General features: G+C 44.2%; 1 protein-coding gene across 1 annotated transcript in view; it reads left to right on the top strand.

The window, feature by feature from the left end:
* Window positions 1-15,207, top strand: part of LOC116428685 (RNA-binding protein MEX3B) — a 75,373-nt gene that overhangs the window by 41,396 nt on the left and 18,770 nt on the right. The window lies entirely within an intron of this gene.

The following is a 15,207-nucleotide window of genomic DNA, read 5'->3' on the forward strand; positions in this document are numbered from 1 at the left end:
GAAATATCTCTTTGATGCTTGACACACAGATGTCAGCTTAATTTATATACTAATAGGTCAACATATAATTATTCACCTTTGAATTTTTCAGTGAGATCTTCCACGTTTTCTAGAACTTGTATGTTAAAAGATAGAGATCAGAAAAAACACGTGTTTTGAATGACGAGTTTCAGAAGCTTTAGGTTATAAATGCGATACAATCTGTGAACTGATATAGCCAATCCCAATCTATTTTAAAAGTACAGACATCCGTTTTCTGTATCAGACGAAAAGTTTTCGAGATCCATATATCCCTATAGCATTGAAGGGGTTAAAACGCGATATCGTGTGACAGGTTTGCTGTTGCAGCCATTTTTTATCCTGACCCCCGTTATATCTACTTTTTGCGGAGCAAGGGAACAGCTCATCTCGAGAGAAAATGGCAAGAATGTCCACCGATCGATATTCAGTCGCATCTGACCTCTGCTCACCCTCTCGATGACGTGCTCCTTTGCATTCGGAGCGACGTACAGCTGTAGGCACAGCTGATGGGAGGACATGCTCATAGCTCAGGGGGTTGCGTGGTCTTCTTACCCTTCTTCCAGGTCAGGGGACCGTTTCGTCGACGTTCAGCTGTAAACGATTTATCCTGGCTTTGTGCTCGAGGGATTCTCTGCTGGGTCCCTGCACGCTGGAACGAGATTATTAGCAGCGCTGTCGGGTAAAGAGTTGTCGATCGATAGGATTATCATGTTAATGCAACACGGTTGCGGTGGATTATTTTATCGAGGAGGAAAAAGAAGCATTAAACTTTTCACCGCGTTGAATTACAGAAAGTTACGCATGCTGAATGTGTAAAATCTGCAGTCTACTCGTGGGAACAGAAATTCAGGTTTCCTGAAAGTACAAATGGCAAATATGTTACGTTGATTTTAAGTAAATTTAAGGTTTAATAGTTACGAGCAGAAAAATTGGGTTGAAGTCAATACTTCTGGAGTGGTAAATATATACTCTAGTTTTCACAGAAGAAGATCCATAATCTACGTTTATTGTTTACCGCGTGGAACAAGAATCAAAGATTATTTCCTAGTAAATTCATGTAGCATTTCCCGATTCTCTTTGTAGCGTCGTTCGTGTGCCCGTAAAACTGTCAAATCGCGGTGCGAATGAAAAAAGTGTGTATTTACCTGTCGATAAATTTCTGACGACAAGATAAAGACGCCTATACACGTCGACGAACGTTTCCTTGGTAGTGTCATATTTCAGTGAAAAGATTTACAAGATAATCTCCTCGGCCAGTCGACTCCGTTCTTTCAGCGGAACAAAAGTATCGTAGGAACGGTACACGTGCCTGCGTTTACAGCGCGTATGCACGTATGTACGCACACGGTGTATAATGGCGAATAACGAAACCCTCGAGACGGCTGGAAAGGGGCGTTGAGCGGTGAAGAAAATCTAATACGGGTCGGACAATGGCGCTACCTGTTTTCTCAGGGGACCGTGTCTCCTCCACTCGTCCGGTCGAGAGAGTTTGAGGTAGGTCGATCGACGAATGACTCACCCTTCGGTTTCTCTTGAACGATCGGGAGAAAGAAAGAGAGCGGACGCGAAGAGAGAGTGAGAGGGCCGAGGGAGAGGCCAGTCGAAGCGGTGCGGCTTCCACGGTGGACAGAACGCGTCCCATTATATCCGGTGTGTCTCATTAATATCGTGATATCCAATATCGTGTAATTATAACCGAACTTGTTGTCTGTGTAAGTCCCGCCGCACTAGTACGCGGGCTTGCTCCCGGTGAACCAGTAATGAATCATCGACCGGGCTAGCCCGCGGCTCGTTATTCCGCAACTTTCTTTCATATTGGTTCCAGCTTCGACTGCCTCCTTTGTACGATAATTGGCCTCGTGGTGGTACACACCGAGATATCGTCGTTATTTCGTAAACTTCAGATGCGCACAGGGAACATTCTAGATACTCGCTTCCGCGGCTATGTTGGAAACCCTTATTCGGTTAACTAAGCCATTCATGGTTGTTAAACAGCTGCTATTTATAATAATTCTTATTTTGATGATGTAAATTGTAATATGTAAGTTTTCGAGGGTTAGGATTTACTGCGGTTTTAGGGCACATTCAAAAGAATATTGACGATACAAATAGGTACTTTGGGTAGACAGATATATCTGTTTAATAACTTAATGATTTTTCCAACACGTCGCCATAGAAATGAATCTCTATATCTAAGCAGAGAATTGTCATTGTAAACGTGTCTAGTATTTATCTTCATTTCGCCAGCAAATATATCATTGAACCAATCAAACAACATTCCGCCAAGAAGAAGACTAAGCAACCTCCAGATCTCAAAACATCTCAACGAGTGACACCAACAACGAAAATTTCATACTCCGCGAGCGACCGAACTGTCGCTGTTTTCAAGTCGGCGTAACTTATTCCGACGTGCTAATGCCACAGTACCGGAAAATCGATAGTCAGCACGGGGTGACGATTAGCCGGAAAATTGATGAAGCTTCGGAAATCTGCTTCATCAATCTCGAAGCTCTCTTCTGTCGTTCCGGCGAACAATAATAAACTGCCGGGCTGGAGAAGCGCAAGAAAGCACACCGAAGGTTGAGAAACCGATGGCACCTGGATTCCCAGTTACACCGCGGCAAGCCGGCGGACGACGGGGGAACCGGGTGCGCGTCACGGTTCCCCCGAGTGGTTTTACTGGAACGCGGTTTCCATATCGTCTTTGCGGGGGCACTCGTGCGCGTCCGCGACGCGTCCCTCCGACCGGCAGGGAACAATCCCGGCCCCTCGTTGCACCGTGACCGTGCGGTGACCATTTCCTTCGCGCCCTTTTTGACAACACGTAACCGACGTTCTCATGACGCGACGATAACGGCTCTCGTAATTCGATTTTTGAGGAGGGACCTCTATGGAACGAACGAGACGCGTCGGATAGTGAAAATATCGGAGGAAACAGCGATGTCCATTTAGAAAGAGAACGAAGGAGAAAGAAAGTGACATAGAAGAAAAGAAGATGGTGCACGCGTGAGACACAGGGGAACAGAGATAGGGATAAAGAACGGCAGATAAGGACAGAGCAAGGGAGTGAGAGAAAGAGAGTAGGAGGAGAATGAACGCAGTTGGGCGGCCGTGTCAGTGGAGTTCAATCTTAATATAGTGTGACCCCCACTGCCATTCGAGACACTGTCGGATGCAACTACGGTTGCAGAGCGTGCGCGCAAGCAAGCGAGCGAGCGAGAGAAAGAAAGCGAGAGAGAAGGCCCAGGGTGGTAGCGCGGCGAAACGAAGCGAGACAGAGAAAGAAGGAAAGGAAGAAAGAAGGGGCGAGAGAGGTATGAACGGGGAAGGGAGAAAGAGGAGAGAGACCGCGGTGAACGGGTGCGTGCATTGCACCTTATTCCCCTGTCCGGCGAGTGAGCCTCGCTTGGTTATTTCAGAGACATCGGCCCCGAGAGAGCCGCGAGTGAGACGCGGCTGCGTGTATATATACAGGCTGATTCATAAATGTTATTTGAACAATGCGCTCTTCAGATGAATCGTCTTGTTACCGGCACACGGTGACCCTAGAGGCTTCAGTCTACTCGCTTGAGGATGCTGGGGACAGTGTCCTAGTAATAATGCATCATTCGGAGAGATTGCTGGCTGAAAGAGTGAGAAAATGGAAAGATGAGTTTCTACCGTTCGGTTTTCCGTTTGAAGGATCACCTTGTGGTCTAATACAGTGCGGAGGCATCTTACGTGACTGCTTCCCTCTCCACGCAGTGTAATACGCCTTGGCCATGTGGAGTGGGGGAACTAATAAGACTGGGGACTCCTATTCGCTTGTGTTCCCCAGCTACTTATTTTACGGGATGCATCTGAAATATTCTGTGCTAACGAATCCCGGTTCACCATTCCGCTTGCGCCTTGATAGCGTTGTGATAAGTAAAAAGGGACTGATGTTCTTGAATAAAATATGTAACATCTAGCTGTTACCGCATCGTGTGTATTATCTTGTTGGATACATAGCTCTGGTACAAACGTACGAGTCATTGTTTGCGAAGTGATACCCGCTAAAGCCCGCTTGGTAATCCTTGTTGTAACTAGGATAAAGACCCTAGGCAGTATTCATTCGCCCCTGCAGTAGCTTTTGAAACTGCTACCACAGCACCATTCGCGGATCGACGGTAATTCACGATACGTATTTGGAAATTCTATATTTGACGGTGCAATCTTAGGAAATTTAGGGGACGAATACGCTCGATCCGTGGATCTATGAATCAGCCTGTACAGATATGTGTGCAACTATAGATGTTCCCGGTCGCACGCGATGCGTGCACACACGCGGGATTGTTCGGACGAGTGTCATCGATCTATTTTGAGAAGAGGCTGGAATTTCTGGCCTTCGAGAGGCGTCAGGGAGGAGGGAGACAAAGAGAAACGGGGAGGGAGATAGGCGACGGAGAAAGATCCGAGGGGAAAGGTGGACGACGAAGAGAGGATCGTCAGCACACCTGCGCAATAGATCCGCGCGGTTCGATGGTCGGCGCAGGAGTGACCACTCACTCGCGAGTCGCGACCAAACTCGCGGCACGAGTTCACCACGCTCGGCTGCTTTCAAAAGACACGTACGATTGGCTCGGCGAGCCACCAATGAGCGGTCAGTTTTCCTGGAAACTAGTGGATGTCACCATGGCTAGATGCGTTGAATGCACGTAGATCGTGATAAAGCTGATTATATTTCGCTTGAACGTTTTTTCGTGAGTTGCTTGCGATCGACCTTTTTATCTCTTTTGGGAAACAATCCGGGAGTCTTTCAAAGAAAGTTGTTAAAAATACCAAGTTTTGTGCAACATTTTGCTAACTCCAAGTACAGCAGGCTTATTAAAGAAAATATTGATTTTTAAACTCGTGGATATACGAGTCTAGTGGTTTTAATGAATCATTCCTTCAAATTTCTACATATTGCACAAGTTTTTCAATTTTGAGGTCCTTGATCACAGTTTGGTCGATCGATGCTCCCAAGTAGATGCATACAAAATATCCTCGTGTAATTCACATTTTATAACGGAAGCTAATATTTCTTAAGTTTTTCTTTCCCGAGGAGACCGAATGCGACGTGATACAACTTGGGATACAAATTTACCGCAGCCTTCTAGCCCATGCGTTCGAATCTTCCTCAGAGCGGCTGTGTCGATGCTGAAATCACTCAAGATTTCATTCAAGATTTCCTCTCTTGCGAAAGTCAACAAGTTGATTCTCCTTTAAGTTTATCCTCCCTTTGTTTGGTAAGCTTAATGCTTATAAGTTTCTCTTCAAGATTGACGGTCGACGACCGACGAAGGCTCAGAAGTCGACCGATTGTCCGACCACAGAATAAAATTTGATTTCGATTGGTCGCGTTTTCGCGGAATCGTGGAGGAGCTCACGACTTTATCGGCGTTATTGGAGTTTCCTCGGATGTTCCGGCGACTTGCACGAAGTTACCATGACGAGGGGGGGTGGGACGTGACGAGCATAAGGACGGCATGGCGCGGCAGGGGAGGAGAGGCTGAAGTGGTTGTGGATCAGGCAGTGGTGGGGCGGGCGGTTGTACTCGGCCGTTGCATTGTGGGGGTGTTGGCCTTCAACTTGACGGCGCAGTTTCACTGACCTGCCTGAGAAACTCGTGATATCCGCGCGGCTCGTGCCCCACGAGTGGACATGCAGACGCACGAATGTCCAGGGACGCCGGAGGGTACCGCTACTTAAAGGCCCACGGAGTCCTAAATAAACTTACCCGCGATACCGCGACCGATCTTCACCGGATCCGACATTGTTTCTAGTTTCGTCCTGTCAGCGACTTAGGAAATTCTAGATATTTCTCTGATACGAAACACTATTCGTTCCGTTGGTTATCGGTAGTTACAGATTCCGGATACAGAGGTAATTTTATCGAGTCGTTTAAATTTGAACTGCGGGTAGGGATTAGTAGAGAATACGATACATTTGTTAAATTTTCGTTACTTCTGGAAGTCAGAAGTATCTATTTCTAAAATAGCTTTCGATATTGTTCGTTGACTGTTTTAGAATTCTTTGGGAGTTAAACTGCATTTTGATTCATAGTCTTGTTATAAGATTAAGTCAAAACTAAAATCAAATTAACAGAATACGTCAGTAATATAAATAAGTCGACTACTCCCGTACTCTTGAGAAAAGAAAACCCTAATTGTTTCAGTTCATCTTTATGTTTCACCCATATTTTTCACGAAACCCACTCACAAATTTCAACGACACTATCGTCAAAAACTGTACCGCCCGCTCAATTTCTATCGAATTTTAATCGTAATCCTTTTTCCCAACGAACGAACGTCTAGACGCCAAAAATATCGTGTTTCAAAGAGGCTCGAATCCCTTGCTCCGTGGATGGACCGCGGCTCGTCGGGTTGCGCTTAAATCAGTAAAACGAGAGGTAAACGAACGATTCCATTTCTCCGCTGTCCTTTTCGGGTCGGCGCTGTCGATACCGCCCACGGTCGTCGCCGAGTCACCGCGGAGAGGAGACGAGTGCCTCTCTCTCGGGGCCGAGGCATTTGGTGGCTGTAATTAAAGCAAAGGCGAGCAGATGGCCCTCGAAGTTCCTGTCCCTCCTTGGGCCATTTTTTCTTTGCTTCTCGGAAATGTTACCTCGCGCGATTCCGAGAAGTACAGTAGCTGCCAGGATTTCTGGATTTCCGGCCGGGAAAGTCTCTTCTCTTCTGGAACGTTCCGGCGATGTCCTCGGGATCCGTCGTTCAATCGTTGGGACGATTCCGAACAGTGCCGATCGTACGGTTTCGATATCTATCGCGGGTCTCGCGGACGCGCTCGATCGCCGATAATGGTTCCCAGAATCATTGTCGTTCCAGGGTAACGAGCTTGGCAACTTCAGCGCGGATATTGCGAATCTGTCGATAACGCAGACCGCTTTCCCTTCTGTTTTGTATGTTTGTGCGTGCGTGCGTGCGTGTGTGTGCGTGTGTATGTGCGTGTGGATGTTTGCTTGCGCAGTGCACTATGACCGCTAGTTTCTGAGGCGCGTGTATAATGCAGCTGCAAGGCTATAGAGGCGTGTAACTATTGATCCTGCGGCCTTTGGGAGTTACTGCTTCTGCTGATACTACTAGGCGGCTGCTGCGGATTTCAACGACGTCATTCGAGACAGAGTGACGTATCGTGGGAATAGAAGGTCCAAACTCCATGACCGAACAGGCCTTTGCTCCTTATTGTACTTCACCGGTGAAACGGACCACGTGGTTCACATGCATCGACTACATGTACGACACCTCGAATGAATAAGAAAGAAATTTATAACGAGCTCGGTTTAACGTCGTGACGACGACATGGACGCGAAATCATGTCAATTATATTCTTCTTTGACACGCCCGAGAGTTTCTTCAAAAATACTGTTTGTTCGTGTAGCTTCCTTTATTGATCGTTGATGTCGATGTTAGCGGCAAAATTAAAGTTTTTTATTGGGATTACATAGTGTAGTATAATATTAAATGGTATAATTAGTAATAATTTGTAAAAAAAATGTATTTCGTTCATTCAGAAGGAATTTCCTGAGTAAGCTTTGAGTATTTCCATTTATACAATTTTGTTTTTTATGTATATAATTTCACTATTCCGCAATTTCCATAGCATCTCATTTCTACTTGAATCTCACGACTATTCAGCAAGCCTTCGAGAAATAGGAGTAATGTCAAATGTCAGCCAATGAAGGCGAAATAACCTTTACTGCTCCCTAGCGTCTCGCTAAACATGTCGAGTGTCGTAAAGTTACAAAGACCAGTATTGTACCTTAATTTTTAGTGATACACTAAAATTTTTTATAAGTTCAGTTGCCAACATTGAGGATTTAAAAGTGGAGTGCAAACGCTCCAATCGAATCGTAGTGTCGATTCATTTCGATCGGCGAACAAGAGGCACCTATTACTCTCTTTTCATCCTCCGCGATTTCGCGGTGCGTGCGAGAGGAGAAACAAGACCAAGAAGAAGTCGTTCCTACGACGAAGAAAGGACGAAGGATCGACCCGTTCCAGGTCGATTCTCTCTTTCGTCCTTCTGGTCCCTTCGATAGAAGCAGACAAAGGCACAGGCGCCTTACGTTCTCTCCAACAGGGTCCCTTTTTCTCCTTTTTCTCCCTTCCCCTTTCTCTCTCTCTCTCGCTCTCTCTCTTTCCCCTCTTTTTCCCTCTTTCACTCTCTTTCTCTCTTTTCTTCGTCTCACCTCACCTTGGCCGCGGCCCTTCAACTGTCTGCGACCCACGCCCCACCTCCTCTTCTTCCATCCAGACCACCACCACCACCACCACCACTACCACCACCACCACCACCACCACCACCACCACCACCACCACCACCACCACCACCACCACCACCACCACCACCACCACCACCACCATGATCACGTTAGCAGTCACTTTCTTCAACCACGAGCAGCAGTCTTCTTCGTCGTTTTCTTCTTCTTCTTCTTCTTCTTCGTCTTCTTCTTCTTCTTCATCGTCATCGTCATCGTCATCGTCATCGTCATCGTCGTCTTCTTCTCCTTCTTCTCCTTCTTCTCTTCTTCTTCTCGTCTCCTTTTTCTTCTTCTTCTTCTTCTTCTCCTTCTTCTTCTTCTACTTCTTCATCGTCATCGTCATCGTCATCGTCATCGTCATCATCATCTTCTTCTTCTTCTACTTCTACTTCTTCTTCATCGTCATCTTCTTCTTCTTCATCGTTTTCATCTTCTTCTTTACCATCTTGTCTTCCATTCACTTTTTTCTTTCTTTCCTTTCCTCGCGGCGTCATATCTGCGAAAATCGTTCCTCTATCTGCACGGCGTTTACCGATCCTCTCATCCACCTGCCTTCCCAGAGTTATTTAGCTAACCGAACCGACACGGTCTGCCGTAGGCACATTTCCGGAACTGAAGGTACCTTTGGCAAACGGAAACTTATCGGTCGGACTAATTCCCGAACGACGAGTTTGTAGAGTAAGAGGTGGATTCAGGGAATAGAGGTCTATATAGATTTTTAGGTAACACCTTGCTCGCCAGAACGATCCTCTCCGGGCTTACAATTAGATTCGGATGGTATCCTTGATTTCTCCAACTGCTGTGAGACTTAAAGAAAACGAAGAGTTAGTTTCTAAAGTGTTGTAAAATATGTTCGGATTGTTCGGAGTAAAATGCGCCGGATGCCCGAAACGTTCGCATATTTCGCGAGATTTTGACGAAGTCGGGATTCTGCTTAGACGCTTGAACTACTTCGGAACCATAAAATTGCAGCGAAAAACCTGTGAATCATGGTAGAGGTTTCCATTGGTCCCGGGCGTTGCCTGCTTCCCGTGATTTCTTCCCATCGCGTTCTCGAGTTTTCTTTCGACGATCAACTGGAGTGTTATGTGGGTTGCCATTCTTCGGCGTCTGAAGAAACTCGTAAAGTTGGTTCAGCGGAGTACAGTAAAGCTGTCTTTGTGGAAACTACTAGGCCAAGGAGGTTTATAGAGCTGGGGATGTTCATTTAACTGGTGTTGAAATAGTTTCAGCGATGGTAGTGCGCTGATGCACGGCACATGGTCCTGTCGGGAAGAATTAGAGAAACTGCAATTTCGGTCGGTCATATATTCGAGAATATTTCTCATGGATGATTTTTCTTTGTCATGGAAAATATCCTTCTATTACCGAGTAATTACCTCTATCACGATATTGAAAATTGGGCATTATCAAGGAATACCTAAGTAACTCATGTTTAGAGTTACGAATGAATTACAACGGTCCAACTAAATTAGAATAAAGGAAAATATTTAAAGAATTCAGAAATTAAAAATATGGCTAAGTCAAATTAATGAAAAATGGCTTTCAGTTTTATGAATTTCCTTATATTTAAATTTTGAAGGTTAAATTCGTAGTTAAATAGTTAAAAGACTTCTTTTGAATAATTCCATGCACGTTGATAGGTGTCTTGCTTATCTGCTTAAAACCTAAACAACTAACTTAAACAATCACCCTTAGGTATCATGTTGCAGTCTTCCACTAATAGTCTACTATTTAAATAACTTCAACAAATGTGTGGTGTTGAGTTCCAAATGTATATTATATAAAGTTAAAATATTTTACGTTTGGCTAGCATGTTCCTTGTTGATCGTTACATTCTGTAATACGTGTAATATCACATAAGTTTAAGGTTACACTCCTTGATAGAAAATCAGGTGAATAGCAAAAAGGTCATGCTCGGAAATAAATATCTTCAAAGTTGTTCGTTTTATAACAAAAGTTTATAGAGCTATAAAATCATATGTTGATCATCAAGAAAGATTCGATTAGCGATTAAACGGAAGGAGGGTAGTATTTTTCGTTTTTCTAGCCTGAAAATACAATTTGTTCTTGCGAATTCGTTATAAAAGTTTGTTTTCCATTTGAAATTGATCGAATCAAGGAACTTGAAACTCCAGTGATATTCATAATCCATACTTAAGTCAAGAATAATCATATATTTCACTAGACAATTGTTGGATATTCACTAACCCATCATTTGTCTTACTTTCTTCTGAAATCTATTAACACGTTGACTGCCACGAGAATTTCGAACGTTTTGCTATAGTGATATTTATTTCTTTGTAATAAAGGCGAATGGTATTAAAAATAATTAATAATGATTTGGTATTACAGTACTGATATCATAATAGTATTTAGTTGCTTATGTTACTAAATATCTGTATTCGATAACATTTTTCTTGTTGTGAAGTTAAGCAGTTTGGAAGCTGCGGTCATCGGTGACCACCGTGGCAGTCTACGTGTTAAAGAAACATGTCATCTTTTGTACCTTGACATAATACCAAATTTCACGTAATTATTCTAAAACAGTGCAGCATTTAATGTTGACATATCAAGCAAATATGGATAATATTTTTCGGTCGTCATTAATATGAGTTGAAATTTACATTATTCGTATCCGCACATCGATGAACAGTAGAAAAATATTTTGGATCGATACTCGATCCGTTCCCTTGGCCGTCATCGTAAATACCAGCTTCAAGGCTTCAGTGTTGCACTATCAACACACACTTGAAATTCGGAGCGCTCGCCAATACCACGCAGTTACCATCCAACGCTCCAGAATTGGGCAAGGTTACGACCCACATCAAATCAGACCATTTTATGATCGAACTACTCTACCACCCGCGGATGTTTCTTTAGCCCCTCGAAAGCAAGGTATTTAATTTTGCGTGAAAGCCACGTACAAATAGACGCGAACTTTACGATCCCGGATCAGAAACTGTGAAACAACTAATTAAGATTTCATTAGAAAACTTTTTACGTGAGTATTAATCACCGTCATTAAATATATTATGTTCATAAAATCCGTTCGATTACGCTCTGGAAAGTCGTAGCGAAAAAGAAATTTATATAGGGATCACATCAGAGTCAGCAAAGGAAACGAAAATAGTGAACTAATTTATTTCTTCCTTGACGAACAATATATTGATTCGTCGTCTGTAACAATTTAACGATGATTTATGATTAATGATCAGAAAACATAAGAAGTTTGTAAAAAACTTGATGTATCCGGTGGCACAGAAGTAAAAGTAAGATATAAGAAGGTCACTCCGCCAAAAATAAATTTTCGCGAGAATTTTTCCACCGGGCTGGGAGTAGAATGATATCGCGTGTCAATGACTGCGCCCGCAGTCGTATAAAATCGCTACAGGGGTAAATCGGTCGTAATTCTAGCTGGCGAATTGTTAAGACGAGTGCTTGCCAGGACGCAAGGGTAACCATTATTATCCGTAATCTAAAGAAGCATAAATTTGCCCAAGGATAGTGGCTGGATGCCTCGAGCGAGCCACGGTACACCGGCGAAACACGTAGAAGTCGATGGGAATAAAAATTAGGGGTTAAGCCTAGTCTTGCGCAGCGACGAGTAGGTCCACGGAAACCAAGGAAAACAGTGTTTATGATGGAATCTCGATAAATTGAATTACTGCGGGTACCACGGGGAAAAGGGCGATCGGAGAACCGATCCCCGGGGACCGATCCTTCCATCAGGTGCCGTTAATTGGCTGCGCCACAATCGCCACCGTAATTGGTTCAATTACATTCGTCATTTGTGCGAATTTAGAGACGTTTCAAGTAAAATAGTCCGGTCTCATGCACGATTTCATGCCCCTCCGAATGTGTGCTTACCGAGAATCACTAATTCAGGATTTGGAAAATCTTGGTGGTTACTTTGAACTGTGTCAGAAATTAGGAATTTTTTAATAAAAATTGATATTTCACCTACAGATAGATCTGAAAGAGTATTGTTCGTTGGTGACTACAGTAGATCAGAGGGTTTTGCAGAATACGCAGAAAGGGGGATGATTACCGCATGTTCGTGTTGATTAGAACTACTTTATCCTTGATAAATTGTCAGTAAAAGATATATCACATTGCACATTTACTTGTTTCTGTTTATTCGAAACTTCCATAACGAGTTTGACGCGACGTAGGTTAGGGGTTGAAGATTTCTAGTTTCTCTCCTATTTTCTCTGGGTGATTGTTTGCACCAGTTTTCGAACAGTTCAAGCTCCCCAGAAAATTGTTGAATGTAAAGAAATCGAATAGAAAGCCGTGATTCAGTTTACGTAAATACGTCGACGACGAAAGTTATTTTTCGATTTTCGCTGGGTAACTCGCGATTCTTCAAAGTCAAGACCCCGGCGCCGGCTCATGCGAATTTCTTGGATCCGGTGCTCCAGGTTTCCACGTTTCACCGTGAATTCCAAGGTGCAATCCGGCGGCTGCATCAATTGCCGCCGCGAAGCGTTGCATTCAGGGTCGAGGAAAGTTGCTGGAGGGAGGGGTGCGCGCACGAGGTATGTAACCGTTGAATGAATATAATCGGCGAAGGTAAACCGGCTCGAAGGAAGGAACGAGACAAGAGAAGAAGGTTGCGTACAATGGGTTCCGAAAATAAAGCGTGATCGATGGAACCGAGACAGGGTTTACCCTTCCACGCTCGAGGACGTTTGTGGTCTGGTTCGTTACGAAATATTCCACACGACAATGCCACCCCGTTTTTCGTTGCATTTTCATTCTAGCTGAAAACGGGAAGCGGGGGAAAAAACAAAACGAAACAAAGATACACGGTTTGGCGTGTGTACGCATAATTTCGTTATTGAATTGCGAAAGCGTTTAATTCTCCGAACGTGCGTTTCACGCGTTCGACGGTGTAATGGTGTCACGCCTACGCGGTTTGGAAGCTTCTATCGCGCGTGGAATTCCCTGAATTCGTTGAAATCCCGCCGGAGAAAAGAAACATGTCACGGGCGTAATTATGCTCGCGCCCCCGAGACGACCTCGCGCCGCCGAGTGGTGCGTGCCACGCGTGTTGTCCCTTTCCTCGCGCGAATTAACGTCGCGGCAGCGAGTGCACGGCTCGTCCGCGCGGCAAAGGCCGTATCGATGTCAAGATTGCGCCACGCCACGTCCCTGAAGAACCACGGACGCCCGTGACATTGTCGCGCCGCGAGAGATAACTCCGTGCCCCGGCCGGAGGAATCCGTCGCGCTTTTCCCATTCTCGGAACGCAAAAATTTCACTCGGCTCGGATGAACGGGTTCCTGACATTCAATCGTTTCTTCTATATTCAAATTCGGCACATGGCGATCGATATGCTGTTTTGTGGAATATTTTTGCGCAGTATTGTTCGTTTTCGTTCTTTATGCCTTGGAGATCCTTCGAAATGCTGTTTTTATTAACACTTTGCAAGTTTCGATAGTATATATGGCGTGGCAGTGATACTGAGACGTCCAGCCGAGTGTAAATAAAAGAGAATGAATCCGGAGATACATTATTGTTACTGAGAACCTTAAGACGTTGATGCGGATCAAAAGGAAATACAAAAAGAAAACGTTCATTTGAAGATAAAAAGTCGATTAATGCTAATGAGCTCCCATTAGCCTCTTTATTCATTATTTTCTTTTATTAGACTATCAAGATTTACTTCGCTGATAATAATTTCATAGCGAAAGTACTATATGTTCACTGCAGGAATAAATTTACCACAAAGGTTAAACATTCATATGCAAAAAATAATATTTTCCTGCAGAGTTTGTGTATTTATAAGAGAAGGGGCGAGCAATGTGCTACAGAAAAAAGTTGTATCGTGTCTCAGGGCCCTTGTGCTGTGAAGGAATTTTATTTTTAATACAGTTTATAATAATTGAAAGTATACCCTTATGTATTTATCGTTTAATTATTATTGTATAAAACACATTTATATGCTTACTGTTTGGAAAGTGTCGAACAAAAATATTAGCGAGAAACAAAAGGGAAGTAATTATCATTCTAGTGCTGAGGTCATTGGAATAGCACTTTTAATGTTTCATCCGGTACCACTCGTGTATTAATTGAGAAGACGGTTTGTCTTTCAACTGATTAATATTTCTTTTCTACTTTCGCTCACATTGAAACGTTTAACAATGTGAATATCCTATAACCTTTTCTTCTTCGCAATCAAAGAACAACGGCGGTGCTGAGCTCCCAATACCACTAGTCTTCAAAACTAAAATGAATCACCAGATATTATTCTTCATCGACATCCTCCAATAACACATAATACAAAAGCGTGTTTATCTCGACCAATCCTCGATTCTGAATCGTTCGTTGATTCACAGCCGATAGACTCGGTTGATAAACCCAATTAAAAAGTCGCTAATGGACGTAGAAAACGCGCTGGATCGGTTGGCGAGACGCAACGAGAAGGCAATGGTATGCGATACATGGGGAGAAAGAGTAAGAAAGAGGGATGAGGAGAAGGAGAGAGAGAGATAGAGGAGGGAGGATAGAGACAACAGTCGGGGCGGTGTGTCGCGTTCGTTGGATGTTCGCTGTAGGAAGGAGAGAGTGAAGTAAATGAAAGGGAGCTTGAAGAAAGAGAGAGAAAGGGAAAAGAAGGATGAAGCTGCGAAGGATACGCGGGAAGGAGAAAGCTCCGGACTGTGTGTATGCGCATGTGAGATGGAGAGAGAGAAACAGAGACGAAGGATGAAGGAGCCAACAAGAGAAAGAAGGAAAGGGAGAGGAGTGGTTCACCTGCATAGCTAGCATTGCGCCGGCTCAAGGCCAGAGAGTCTGCGAGACCGTGGACCAGACCGGGTCGGGACCTCCTTCCTTCCAGTTTCCTGCACCCTACTCTGTCTCTTTTCCTCTCTCTTGCTCTCTTTCTCCCTCCC

This window comes from Nomia melanderi, chromosome 10 (assembly GCF_051020985.1).
Source record: "Nomia melanderi isolate GNS246 chromosome 10, iyNomMela1, whole genome shotgun sequence".
Taxonomy (NCBI): Eukaryota; Metazoa; Arthropoda; class Insecta; order Hymenoptera; family Halictidae; genus Nomia; species Nomia melanderi.